The 11894-nt window shown below is 42.4% G+C and overlaps 1 long non-coding RNA gene across 1 annotated transcript; it reads left to right on the top strand.

Annotated features, from left to right (window-relative positions):
• The first annotated feature begins 3341 nt into the window (after window positions 1-3341).
• LOC134292607 (uncharacterized) lies at window positions 3342-11359 on the top strand. The gene is made up of 3 exons (XR_009999864.1): window positions 3342-8067; window positions 8203-8295; window positions 8733-11359. It is a non-coding gene; the product is annotated as an uncharacterized LOC134292607 (long non-coding RNA).
• The last annotated feature ends 535 nt before the right edge of the window (window positions 11360-11894 follow it).

Below are 11894 nucleotides of genomic sequence, written 5' to 3'. Positions count from 1 at the left end.
TGACCCTCTATGATAGTCTTGGGGTATAGGCAGGGCCAGACCTAGGCAATTTTCAAGTGTAAGTGAACAGAATTTTGCCCCCCGCCCCACAACCAATCACTGAAAAATAAAAGCATTGGATAAGCAAAAATGTTGGATAATAAGGAGAGATTAAGGAAAAGCTTATTAAACATCAAATTACATTACAATTTTACAAATTAAGCACCAAAACATCATGTTTTACAACAAATCAACAGAAAAAGCAGTTAAATATATGGTAATGTTATGTAGGAATTACTGTATTTGCTAATTTAGCACCAAACATTGAACTGGGATATAGGACAGTGTGGACTCAGATAACCCAGATCAAGGCAGATATTGTGGGTTATTCTGCTTTGATATTCTGGGTTATATGGCTGTGTGGAAGAGCCCTGAGGGTCCTTAGGAATCCATAGGAATTAAAAGGCCACCGAAAGGGAATTTGGCCCCCGGTATTAAAAAAACACACACTAAAATCAGGACAGTAAATAAAGAACAACACTCTGAAAACAGGGGAAATCCAGAAAGGAAACAATCAGGGCCAGCTAACACCTCCCAACCAAGGCTGCCCCAGTGGAGGAAGCAGCCAGGCTTTGAACCTGCAAGGCCATTAAATGCTAATCAAGCTGGCCAACTGCAACATTCACACTAGCCTCAAACAGACAAGACTTCTTTTTCCCACTCTGGACTTTCCACAGATATATAAACCACACTTACCTAGCTTCCAACAGACCTCACAACCTCTGAGGATGCCTGCCATAGGTGTGGGTTAACCATCAGGAAAGAAAGCTTCTGGAACATGGCCAGGCAGCCCGGAGACCTGGTCTTAAGGGCAAAGGCCAGGTCATGGCTGTGGAGGAGGGCCAGGCTGTGGAGGCGGGCCAGGCCGCGGAGGCGGGCCAGGCCACGGCCGTGGAGGTGGCGGGGGCAAAGCACCGGAAGGAGAGGAAGGCCACGCCTGGGTGGAGGGTGCTGCACGTGGAGGACTTCTGCTTTATCCCTGCTGCCTCTGCCTATTCTGCCTCCTCCTTCACTCGGTGGCAGTGACTTCTGTGACCTCGCCACCACTCCCTCCTCTGTGCTCCGAGAACAGTGAGGCCGTGGGGCACTTCCCATCTGAGAGAAAAGATTAGCTTGGTCACCTAACAAAAGTTGTGCAGCATTGAAAATCTTGCCCCTGACACCACATTACTGCTGGCATGCTGGCACAGAGGCAGAAGGGACTCATTATGCCAAGTTAGGTGATGGGAACATTATGGGATTGGGAACTACTTGATCAGTTTTACTCATCAATAGTTAGGGATGGTAGAATTATGGGGCAGGGGGAGGCAAAACGGTACATGGCGTTGTGTGATAGGGACCATCGCCAAAGGGGGCAGTCTAGTGGCAATGCCAGTTTATTTACCTCGTGTGATGAAGTCCCAAGACAACCTGCCAATCCTGTTTTACTGAGCAGCAGCCACTGGGAATGACATGGGTCTGTTCTTTCGATTCATACTGAAGTTTCAATGCCCTCCTTCTAGCAATTGCCAGTGTGATAATTCAAAGTAGGATCCTTTTTACAAATCTACCTCACGCCAGAGATCACTGGCAGGAGAGGGTTGAAAACACCAGTAATCTGTGCCCTGATCAATAGGGGATCAAATCTTCATTGCTTTCATTGCTGCCCAGTAAAGCAAAATTAAGACACTTTTACAATTGTGACAATGGTTCTGTGATTATGAATACATTGGTATCATCAATATGAATCAGTTATGAATGTGTAACTCTAGGTTGTGCATCTGAAACTGCAATAGTGAATTTGACCTGTTCATTCATACACACACACACATTTATCCTATCTGTGACTTATGAGACTTTTTGTCAAAATAATTCCATAGATTTCAGCTTCCCATCATGGGGACGAAATTCTACATTGCAAGTCTCTATCTTATCTCAATTTGAATTATTCATAAATTACTGCATGCAAATCAAAATAAAACATCTTTGGGGTAAAATGTGCACAGACACCCTTTGGCCAGTAAGTTCAAAGGCACATGAAATGTATAAAACAGGAAACATACATGTTGAAATACATATAAATTTCCATGTGAATTCTCCTTCACTCCCAAGGTCTCGGAACTTGCAAATACAATTCAGAGTAAAGTAATAAAATTGGGACAGAAAAGTTTTTGCATCCCTAGGTTTTGGCGTTATTAAAATGCGTATTCCCCCTGATCTCATCGTGTCTGCATCACACTATGCCATTTTAGTTTCTAATTTTATTTCAGTTGCTATGGCTGCATCCTATGAAATCTTGGGATTTGGAGTTTAGGGAGGGCATTTAAAATCTTCAGCCGGTGAACTATCAGTCCCAGGATTCAATGGGATGTGGCCATGGCAGTGAGAAAGGAGTCAATATGCTATAATCAAATAGCATGCAAAGGCTACACAATGCCTTGGATTTTGGAATCTCCTCCTCCTCCTGAGCGCTAGAGACAAACAGACCTGACTTCTAGCTTTGAGAGCCTTGAACAATTTCCAGGATAGTGCCATGGCTGACATTACTCTTTCATATGCTCAGGGAGATAGTCACCCAGAATAAAAATATTGCTACTGCCTGTCACTCAAAATGTTAAATGTAGAAAGGCGCCTATAATGTTGCACACAGATCTTGTTTCGCCTTCAAGAATGACTCTTCCCACAGGGATGCTTTCATAAATCAGTGTAAAACATGTCATAAATGAAAGGTTTACACTGTTGCCACAGAGAGAAACAGTGAGGTCTACAGAGAGAACAGCTCCGGGTGTCTCACTATATCCATGGCCATTTGGAAGGAGACAAATGTGGCTCATAAATAGGCCTCCAGCTTTGGTTGGCACCCTTGGACAACCACTAAGACCCTTCAAGCATCTGTATGGCCCTCTGACACCTGCCCTGGAACTGTAAATGGTGCTTTCACAATTCCCTCAATGGCCCTGACACATTTCCTTTGTAGATCAGAGCCCTCACAAAGTGGATTGGAACAGACCCACCTGAAAGCAGAATTGCACATTAAATTTGTACTGGAAAAAAGAACCAGAAACCACCAACAAAGATATTTTATAATATATTTGCACTACAACATCAGCCTAAAACCAGTAAACCAGAAGAAGAATCTGTAGAATAATTCAGTATAAAAACAATATGAAGCAGACATGTCTTCAAAGCTTCTATTGAAGGCCAGAACTGACTGGGGCCAACTTCAAATGTCTCAGGAAAGAGTATCACAGATGAGGGTCAACAATCAGATGACTCTGAGATAATCCCCATCTATATCACAGAACATGACAGTAGGCCATTAATAGTTTGTAGGGCCTGACTATCTGAGACCGTATGTCCTTATACCAATCTGTCAAAACCTTGAGATCTGCAAGGGAAAGCTTTATCTTGGTCCCACCACAGCCATGCTTGGTGAGGACATGAGACAGAGCCTTCTTAGTGGCTGCTCCCATTCTCTGGGCCTTCCATGACCTTTTAATGGGTATATTTTATGTATCTTTTAATTTCTGTATATTTTAATGGAACTTAATATTGGATTTCAACACCATACTGCCCAAGTCTGCACTCCTCAATGAGGAACAGTTAGCTGAGGGAATCCCTTCACCGCTGACTCCTGAATGTCAGTTGGAATGTATCTATTGGTTCTCTCTCTCTCTCTGTTCTCATCCCGATTGGTGGTGTAGAATGGATATTCTTCAGGTTGCATGCCTTTGTTTAAGACTTCTGCTTTTTCATCTTTGCACTCAGACCTCTCTCTACTCTCTGTGTTTGAAGAGATATAGTGTTTGGAGGTTTTTCCACTTGTTTTGGAACTTAGAAGTCATGGAGTTAGAGAGAAGCTTAGACCCAATTCTTTCCTTTCAAGAAATGTAGTTCTTATTTGTAAATAAACCTTTTTGGTAACTTTAAAGATTGAACTCTGCATCTTTGCCTTCTGTGATCAAAATTCTTTGGCAGCCACACAACACTTCACCTTTCTACTTGCTGTGAGCTGACTGCTCAATTAAGTATCTTGTTTGTATTTTTGGATGCTCTGCTATTTTTGGGAGAATTCCCTAATACTTAAGATGTATTATATGATTTCAGTTATTTTGACATTATGTGTGATACTATTTTAACGTATTGTATTTGGAAGCCACCCTCGGCCCCGAATTGAGAGAAAGGCAGAAGATACATTCAAGACACAAAGAAACAAAAAACCCAAATAAAATAAACTGGGCTGTGTTGTCAGTCTTAAGTTGCTGTTGGAATTATAAAATGAACCCTACAATTTAAAATTTCCTACAGTGCCTCAGAACTGGTATGTTGACATCGTTGTGAGAAATGTATGATGCCTACTCACATCTGCTACCAGGTTAATTTATGTCCCCTTTAAGGTCTTTCTCTCTGTGTGAGAGAGACTCTTTCCTTTGAATTATTTTGAAGGGGGGAAAAGCCAAGATAGGTATGTATATATGTCTGAGGAAAAACATTCTTCATTACTATTCAGGCACACATTGCAATGTCCCCATGAAGAAAGCAGGCTTTGTTTCATTGAGAATGATGAATCATTACTTTTCCATCTCATTTCCTAAGCACTATACTGTGTGACTATTACACTTGAGTGGTTTCTAGTGTCTTACATTATTTTATGTCTTGGTTAGAGTCCCATTCCTGTTTCTATAATATTGAGAGGGTTACTTAAGAAGAGGTTTTCTAATGGATACAGAAATCTGAAATGTCTCTGCCCCTGCCCCCCACACACACATCCATTTCAGATTTTCTGATCTTTTGACTTTTTTTGTTGGTTATACAAAGCCTCCAAAGGTGGTTAAACCAAAATCATAAGAAGATTATTTCTTTTCCATAATATGCTTATTATCTGCACTACTGGTAATAGGATCACTTCAGTCATTCTTAAGAGCCCTTGGTGGCATTCAATAGTTGATCTGTCGGATCCCTATTTGTTACTTGCTTTCTGCTTCATCAGACAATTTAGGGGCTGATATACACCATAGGACTTTCCAAAGTAGCTCTTATTCATGGTCGAAATACAGGAAATCCATTCAGTTGAACACAGAATCTGCAGTGCTGGGTCAAGGTGCTTTGCTGCCAAAGGTATAGAAACAAATTGTGTTCCCTGTCCTCTATCAGGGCAAAGAATATTTAGAAAACATACTTGAAGTGAAAAGTCAAATTAATCTCACAAGCACCTCTGCTCACTCCTAATAGTAACAATACAATAACAGTAAATGAAGTACCTAACAATCTTTTGCTCTTTGATGGCACTAACAGCCTGCAGCCCTATATCCCCTCAAGATCTATACATAATAAAAGTGAAAAATGTGTGTGTGGAGGAGGTTTCCACTTACACAGACAGACCCCTGCCTCCACAAACAGCTATAGTTCCCACTGAGCAGGAGTCACCAATGGCCCACCCTCCACTGACATGCAGGTTATAGTGAGCGCTGTAAACATGTAGCCCAAACCCTGTCAGTGCCCTCCAAAACACCATTTGGCCCGCCACCCAAGTGAAGGCTTTCATGTGGGGACAATTTCATCCTAGATGTTCTGTTTTTCCTCTAGAATAGACACCCCAGGGTTCCTTAATTTACATGACCCCTGTTCACTGCCTCTATCTTAACCCCTTCCTACCCTTTCCTATGGCACACAGTTAACAGAGGAACAGAGGTTTGGGGAGAATTCACCATGATTTACAAGAGTTGTACTTGACCGACATCCAGAGAGCACTGTTAACCCAACCAACGATAGATTTGGACCAAATTTGCCATGGATAATGGGACTTGAAGTAACTTCACTGATACAGTGACCCCCACCGACAATGGACGCGGACCAAACTTGGCACAGAGAAGCCCCATGACCAACTGAACATACTACAGGGGTTAGTGGAAATGGACCTTAATTTTAGGAGTTGTAGTTCACCTGCATCCAGAAAGCACTGAACCAGCTGATGTCAGATCTGGACCAAACTTGGCACACAGAGCCAACATGGCCAAGTGTGCATAGAGGCCTGGTTTGGGGGTGACTGACCTTGGATCTGCGAGTTGTAGTTCACCCTTCTCCAGACAGCTCTGAACCCTGCTGACAACAGATCTGGACCAAACTTGGCATACACATCCAACATAGCCAACTGTGAGCATTGGCAGGGTTTGGGGGTGATTGCCCTGGAATTTTGGGAGTTGTAGTTCACCCTTATCTAGACAGCACTGAACCCAACCAATGATGGATCTGGACCCAACTTAAGTGATATTACCTAACATCCCAAAACAAACAATACCTTCTTTTATAAACCTGGGCATTGACGGGTCCCAAAGTTAGTTAACAATAATGTTGGCTGTGATATTAACGAAGACTTCAGCACCATGGTCAGTTCCCTGGTAGCATTGAATTCTCATGAAGAAGAAATCCTTTCAGCATCACAACAGCTTTCCTATCTCTGCCAGGCTCTGCCCACGCTTAGAGGATCTCTTAATGGGATCATATCACACAATGGTTGGAGAAGAGAAGGTTGAGAGGGACATGATAGGAGACTTTTGTGGAAGTTTGTTATCTGGCCACTACAGTTTAGAGCTAACTTCAAACTGCATTAATTTAGTCAGTGTAGGTGGGGCCTCAGTAAGCCTTAAATCTGATTTATTTTGTTTAAATCACTGGCCTCATTAGTGGTGGGCAACTGGGGAGGAGTCAGAGGTCTTTTTCACCTGTTTACCTCTCTCCCTGAACTCCTAATATAACTAGAAGTTTCAAGTCACTTCCAGTTCAATTGTGGACCAGTTTTTGTCTGATCTTTGGGTGGGGCTTAAGAGGCCAAAATAGGATAATGGGCCACATGTAGCCTGTGGGCTGTTCTTTCTGTACCCCATATACATACATAGCAGTTCATAAAAAAGCAGCTATTTCTCTTTGGTGGATAGTCTCCTTTTAAAGTTTAGTGCTAAGAGCTGTAGCAAAGGAATGATTTGATCAAAAATTCATGAAACTGACTTTGGAATTAGAGGATGAACAGCTTTATGAAATTGCTCCTCCCTTTCTCCCCAATTATGTTCTAATAAATTGTTCCACCAGTACATCAGCACATTTGCATGTGCTTACAACCCCCCAAATCTGAGCCAGGATGGCAAGTAAAAGGAGATTTAGTCCAAATAAGTATTTTTCCCATGCTCTACTTGACAATAAGCCCTACTGAATGAAATGAGGGTTAATTTTAATTAGACATACATGGCAGTCTCTGATTCCCCAACTGTGTAAAAAGAGGATATGGGACACTTTTAGATCTTTTGAATAAATTGTGGTGATTTTTTTTTTTTACAAAATATTCTTTTAAAAAATCCAGGCAAAAAGAAAATCCTTTCTAGTAGTTCAGGTTTAAATATTGTGTTGTGTTTCTAGTCGTTCAGGTTTAAATATTGTGCTGTGTGGAATTGTGACTTTATACATGCCTCAGCTACTGCGTTGTCTATGGAGCAGTCCCTGCACTATACTTCTGTAATGAAAGCAACTATTGGAGGGATGTGGGTTTCTGTGAGTTTTCCAGGCTGTATGGCCATGTTCCTGATGCATTCTCTCCTGACGTTTCACCCACATCTATGGAAGGCATCCTCAGAGGTTGTGAGGTCTGTTGGAAATTATGCATCTGTGGAAGGTCCAGGGTGGAAGAAAGAACTCTTGTCTGCTTGAGGCAAGTGTGAATGGTGCAATTCTTTCTCCCACCTTGAACCAGAAGAAAATTGACCATTATCCCCCATGCCTGTTCTAAGCTAGTTTCCCCTAGTGTGATGTTTCCCTAATGTTTCTAAGGAAATAACTAAAGATCTGTGTTTTCAGGGTCAACTCTGACTTTTCCACTATATTTTAAAGGCTTTCGTGGGGTCTTTTTTGTTTTGTTTCAGATCATATGCTCTTCCTGACCATAAGGTCAAAAGGGTCAGGATTTCTACTGATTCACTGACTTGAAGCTTTAGGATGAAGCTAGCAGCCACTAGAACTGCTGTTTCTGACTTTAGAGCTCAGTCTCTAAGGAGAGAGAAGGTGAGCTTTGTTTGCAGGTTCAACCCTGACTCGTTGTGTCTTTTAAAGACTTGTTTAGGGGCCTTTCTTTGTTTTTGGCTGTCTGGAAAAGTATCTAAATCAAGGAATAGTACCTCTATATTTTACTTTTGTCAGACCGCACCAGGAGCATTGCATCCAGTTCTGCACACTACATTTCCAGAAGAATATTGAAAAGCTGGAGGTTTCCACACTAAGGTGATCAAAATGGTAAGTGGCCTAGAAGCCCATGCCCTACATGGAATGATTTAGGGAGCTGGGTATGTTTAGACCCCACAAGAGATGCAAAGAGGTGACATGATAGTTATGTTTAAATATGTGAAAACATGTTTTCTGCAGCTCTAGAGACTACAACATGGAGCAATGGGTCCAAACTGCAGAAAAAGAGATCTCACCTAAACATCCTTATGATAACTATGGTTGATGGTCCAAAACACGAGGAGGGTACTGTACTGGTGAAGATGGCTCAGCCTTTCATTACAAACTTTTAAAAATCTGTCTTGTGTCTAATCTATTTATCATTTCGATCGCTTTAACATCCAATTGTCTTGTCACTCTTTTAAAAGCTTTCTGAGACAACCATACACTCAAAATGTCCTAATTTTTAACAAGTCTGTCTCTCTCATTCTCTTCTTTCTGTCTTATAGGTGCTTGAAGCTGAAGCCCAGCATACCTATCAAAAATCAAGTGCTTTGTAAAACACTGCGAGCAGTCTATTAGAAGGAAAAGTTTCTGTGTGGCTGGGTGGGACCGGTTGTTTTGAACAACAGCAAGAAAAGAAACCTTGTTTGAATGAAGACTCCTCCGGCAAAGTGAAATCAGGAAGGAAAGGAGGATGGGTGCCTGCTCTCTGGCTGTTACTCATAAAAGCATTGAACTCAGTATTTAATTTCTAAAAAAGGTGCAATGTTTTGAAATCTAAGTTGGGAATAGCACTCTGTACAGTCTGTTTCTCACGGAGAGAGACTTGAATTACCTATGAATGAGCGAGTGAGCATATGCACCTCCTAAGAGCATGGAAAAGCTACTTTTGTGAGGGAACTGCTAATCTCAGAAATGTGTTGTCGAAGGCTTTCATGACCAGAATCACTGGGTTGCAGTGAGTTTTCTGGGCTGTATGGCCATGCTCCAGAAGTATTCTCTACTGATGTTTCACCCACATCTATGGCAGGCATCCTCAGAGGCTGTGAGGTCTCCTCAGAGGTTGTGAGGCATCATCAGAGGTTGTGAGATCTCACAACCTTAGGTCTCAGCAGTGGTCAGGAGGGCTTTTGCACCAGTTGCGCCTGTACCTTGGGAAGTCACACTTGGCCACGGTGGTCCAGGCATTGGTTACATCTCGTATAGACTATTGCAATGCACTCTACATGGGGCTGCCTTTGCAAACTGTTTGGACGCTTTAGTTAGTCCAATGTGCAGCAGCCAGATTGTCACGCCCAAGGCAACAGAGCACTAAGAACCGACACACGGAGGCCAAAAACTATCTAATATCTTTATTAAGGAAATATGTAAGAATAATAAAAACAAGTAGGAAATGTAGTCCAGTATAAGACCTTTCAGGGAAGGTCAAATATAGTCCAAAATTATATTGTCCAATATTTTATATTAGAGTCCAAAGTTATAATCCCAAACCGAAACACACTCTATTTACAAGCAATAGAGTGGGGAAACATCCAAAGATCTTTTCAAAGTCCAAAGTAAGTCCACGACAAGAACTGGAAACAAGGCTTGATACTAGAAACAAGGTCCGAGGCTGGAAGCAAGGCAAGATAGTTCTTGAATACTTGGTTAGGCAAGGCAAGGCGAGGCAAGGGAACTGGAGTTGCAGACTTTGCGAAGTCCACACTTGGCTGGAAACACGAAATCACTCCTGAAGCTGATCTGTTGACTCCGCACGGAATTCTTCGTGTCAGGCACTTTTATCCCGGTTTCATTTCTCTGCAAAGCAGGTGTCCTGAACTTCCTTTCCCAAGGGAAAGGAGAACGAAACACATCTCCCTCCAGATGCGTTCCTCCCTAGAATTTCCCAGGGGAACATGGCTAATTAATGTCTTGTTTAGCTGCTATTCTCAAGCTCCTCCGAACCTGCTCTTTCTCTCCCCTGCCCGCCGCATAGAACTGTTTCCTGGGAAAAGGAGGGGAGGTAGTGGGAAAGGCCTGGTCAAGGTCTTCCTTAATGGGCTCTCGGGTAGAAACATCAACAACAGGCATCTGGAAAGATTCCGGCTCTTGCTGAGCCGGCAAAAATCCCCTGTTTTCCTCCTCATCAGCTACAATGGCGCTGGGATCAGAACTCCAAGGCCCATGAGGCATCACACAGATTGCCAATGGGAGCAGTGTTCAGGGAGCACACAACCCCTCTATTGCTCCAGCTCCATCGGCTGTCGGTTTGCTACCGAGCACAATTCAAAGTTCTGGCTTTGACTTATAATGCCCTGAATGACCCTGGCCAAATTTACCTGTCCGAAGGCATCACCCTCTGTAAACCAGCACAGAGGTTAAGATCTTCTGGAGAGGCCCTACTCTTGGCCCCACCATCTTCGCAGGCACAACTTGTGGGGACGAGAGACAGGGCCTTCTCAGTGGTGGCCCCTCAGCTGTGGAACTCCCTCCCTAGTGAGATTAGGTTAGCCCCTTCCCTCCTGCCATTTTGCAAAAAAGTGAAAACCTGACTTTGGGAGCAAGCTTTTGGCCGAGCATAATTATCTGGGCAATATAGTTGGAATTGGCTTTGGATTGATGAATATAATTACCTGATTATCTGGCTTCGGATCTAGGCACAACAGTCATCTAATGTTTACATAATTGTTTTAATGTTGTTTTACATTGTTGTTTAATTGCTTTCAATTATTGTTATTGTTCGGGCATGGAATAATGCCGCTCATGTAAGTCACTCTGGGTGAGAAGGGCGAGATATAAATGTCGTAAATAAATAAATAAATAGGAGTGTATCTATATGTGTTTATTACTTGTTTTGTTAAAGAATGTGGATAGTCTGTGGGATTCACTTTGTTCTGTTGAATTTTTGTTAAGTTATGTCTCCAACTAAAAATGAATTCTGGAAAAAAAATCTTTATCACTTTATTTGCAGTGCCTTGAATACCAAATGAGCTCAATATCCTTTTAACTGGTATAAATGGATGGTACTGTTTCATTATCTGTGTAGAGGCCACAAGGGGGTGCTAGAGAGAGGAGGATAGTCCCTTTTATGGGGTTGGAGGGTGAGTTGAAGGAGTAAAATATTTCCCCCCTGTTTTCCTGTTATTCTCCCCACCCATGTTCTCATAGTGGAATCAACCCTTGTTTATGACATGGGGGAAATGAAAATGGGGGAAATGTTTTTCCTCCTTCAATGAACTAACCTTCTCTCTCTAGCACCCGCTTGTGGCTTCTGCCCAGATAATGGAACAGTACCAAATGAAATATTCATCTGTCTAAGAGTAGTGTAGTGTGGTGGTTTTAGCATTGGAATACAATCTCTGGAGACCAGGGTTCAATTCCCAACTCCGACATTGAAACCCTTGGCGAGCACACATTCTCAGCACCCAAAAACATATGATAGATTTGCTTTAGAGTCACCATAAGTCAAAAATGACTTGAAGGCACACAACAACAAAAAGTATATCTACATTATATGGCTTTGGCCTGATACATAAAATCTGGCTTGCTGATGACCTTGTCCTTTGAAAGCGACTGCATGCATGCATGCTTTATTAGTTCCCAGTCCTGATGTTGGAACTCAGAGCTCACAGGGGAAGTGAACAGAGTCTTCCTTAAACAGGTCAGGTCAATTAGGGGCAGGCAAAGTT

Source organism: Anolis carolinensis, chromosome 1 (genome assembly GCF_035594765.1).
Source record: "Anolis carolinensis isolate JA03-04 chromosome 1, rAnoCar3.1.pri, whole genome shotgun sequence".
NCBI classification, from domain to species: domain Eukaryota; kingdom Metazoa; phylum Chordata; class Lepidosauria; order Squamata; family Dactyloidae; genus Anolis; species Anolis carolinensis.
The sequence above is the reverse complement of the archived record's forward strand: the minus strand, read 5'-3'. Positions and strand labels throughout refer to the sequence as shown.